At 38.4% G+C, this 2,795-nt stretch overlaps 1 pseudogene; it reads right to left on the minus strand.

Annotated features, from left to right (window-relative positions):
* Positions 1–440: 440 nt before the first annotated feature.
* On the minus strand, positions 441–2,226 carry LOC147316925 (uncharacterized; annotated as a pseudogene).
* Between the last annotated feature and the right edge of the window lie 569 nt (positions 2,227–2,795).

A 2,795-nucleotide genomic window follows, 5' to 3' on the forward strand; every position in this document is an offset into this window, starting at 1 on the left:
TGCCAAGATTTGTTTGTTATTAGCTGTAGAGTTAGTAATGCAGCACACTTTGAGAAAAGACTGACTCAGCATGTTGTTCAGATAAACATCTGCATCCATCCTCTTCGTTGTTTTACAGAAAGCATCGCTTGTGAGTATTTAAGTTGAACAAGAGTTAATGCAACTATATTTGCTATTATTTATGCACTTTTATGGTTAAAGGTGTACTGTATTCAGATTTACTGTCTTTCCAATGTTAGCTAGTTTAGTCAACTGATTTGCATTATCGTGTGAATATATAGGCTGAATATTGCTTATTTCTTCTGTTTGTAGTTTCACTCTGTTGATAATTGAAGGCAGCGTCAATAAAAGGGACGATACACCTGTCAGTTGTCGAGGAGTTTATCTATCTGCATAACTGTATCCAGTGTAGCAGTGAGGGCAGAATAAACGCCATTAAGTTACATGCTGTGTAGCTGAGGCAAAGTTACAAATGCATTACGAAAGGTAACAAAATAATTGGTTTTGTAAATTTAGTTACAGGAGCACTAGCAAGATGACCTGACAGTTTTGACAACAAATGTACACCCAGAGATGTTGAATCAATAGGGTAGTTAAAAAAACGCTGTTCCAGTCTCAAACAGTTCAAACAAAACATGTATTTCTCCGATGAACAGCACAATGTTCTGCACAACTGCAACTTTGCCTTCAAGATCAAAACAATTTGTTCCATTGGAGGTGGAGATTATTTGATTTCCATGTCTGTACATCTTGTACTGAAAAGAATGATGGACAAAAAATTCAGTCATCATAGGTCCAGATGTATGTGGCTGTGTGAGTACACCCTCTGGCATTTTGCAAGACCTGTGAGGATACAATTGCTTTTCACAAACTCGTCTGACAATTTGCTGTACAGGATCCTGTGGTCTTCTCACCATCTTTTTTAACTGTCCCAAATAATTCTCAAATGGAAAACATGAAACCAAATCCAGAGGGCCATACTTTGTAGCATCATCTGCTAGGTGCAAAAGACTGTGTGTATTCTTAACTAAGAATTTAGTCCCATAAATCTTAGCAAAGTTGGCAACAAAGCATCTCAATAAATTTTTTGCATAATAACAGTACTCTTTACACAAAGGAGACAAAAGTATCCTCATAGCAGATGACAAAACCAGGAAGTTCTTGTACTGTGGATTGCACAGTTTCTGGAAAAGCACAACTGGTCCAGTATACAACAAAAATTGTCTTAATTCTGTAGCTTTCCATTGTCTGTACTCCATTAGGGACCGTGGCTTTCTGGAAAACGTGCGTGGCAGACTTTGCCTACACTGTTTTAAGTGATCTGAAATGGCAGACAGAGTAGAAGTAGGAACCCGACACTGCAATGGTCCCTTAATCCACAGGGCAAGTAATTTACGTACAACCCAAGCAAATTAAATGCATATAGTCTAAGGGAAAGGCTGAAACCATGCCAATGCCTAGCTCTTGAAGAGGTGATTTGGAGTTGTGGTGATCTTCATCTAACATTTCTTCAAACTGAGAATCTGATCTGAGACTTGAATCCATATCTGGAAAAATAACTTTCCCATCAACATAAACACCATACTGTGTACAGCGCTCACAAGAACTGTAGCCACCATGACCTTTGATGCATTTTAAATAAGCTCTAGCTGGGGTGTCACAGATAAAAGCATCTGGAAGGGGTACATTGAAGTGTTTTCCATTGAAAACAATACCAGTTTTTGTGACCTTTTTTACATCTTCTATAAAATCATGCATGTAGTCGTTCACCGACTCAGGTTTGCAGGGACCAGCATATATACCCATCATGAAAACATTTGCTTGTGGCAGTTCAACTATCTTACCTAAAATAGGCCACAGTTGCATATTAGAGCTCTTAAAGAAAGGCAAACCATCAACATTCACACGAATGGTTAATGTATCAGTTTTCAGTTCATGTTGATTTATCATTTTCAGTTCTGACAATACTGCACTTTCAAGACCAAAATGGTAGTAACTTCCCCTGCCAATCTGTTTCACTTCACAGTCTTTTAATGTACTGAACAAAGTTCTGGGATCCTTTGGCAAATCTAGACCAAGCTCCAAAAGCATGGTTAAGAGCTCTGACAACACAGAATGAGACACATTTCGGTTTGCTGCCCATTCAGCAAGTTTCCTCTTAGCATCAGAGTTTGACTCCACATCAGGAAAGTCACAGTTTTGTTCTTCATCCGCTTCACTATCCATGTAAAAGTCATTACTATTAAAATCCAGAAATAAATCTTCATCCAAGCTGTTACTCGAATATTCCTCTACATTGTCCTCTGCCTTGTTGATAGTCTCATCTTTATTTTCTATATCTTCAATATTTTCCACTGCTTCATCCACAATCGAATGTTTGTTCGCCACATCTTCAGTGTATTGCAAAGCCTGGTCCACGGCCTTCTCTGCAAGTTCCACAGCATCTAAAGCAAGGCTCTGTAAATGCTGCTGAACTCTAACTTTAATTCTCCTTCTCCTCGTCCGTGATTTGGCAAGAAGGTAATCCATTTCACTAAAATACACAGAAGATTGTGTGCAGAATAGAAGTGTGAGCCATTTTCACACATACGGCAATCCAAAAAATTGCAGAAGATATTCTGAAGAGGAATACAGTAGCTTGCAAAAGTATTCACCCCCCTTGAACTTTTCCACATTTTGTCACATTGCAGACACAAGCAGGAATCATTTTTATTGGAATTCCATGTGAAAGACCAACACAAAGTGGTGTACACGTGAAAGTGGAATGAAAGTCATACATGATTCCAAACATTTTT

The sequence above is a fragment of the Aulonocara sp. 'chitande type north' Nkhata Bay genome, linkage group LG12, assembly GCF_057382095.1.
Source record: "Aulonocara sp. 'chitande type north' Nkhata Bay isolate Kocher_YH1m ecotype deep benthic linkage group LG12, A_spYH_male_GT1.1, whole genome shotgun sequence".
Lineage (NCBI taxonomy): Eukaryota > Metazoa > Chordata > Actinopteri > Cichliformes > Cichlidae > Aulonocara > Aulonocara sp. 'chitande type north' Nkhata Bay.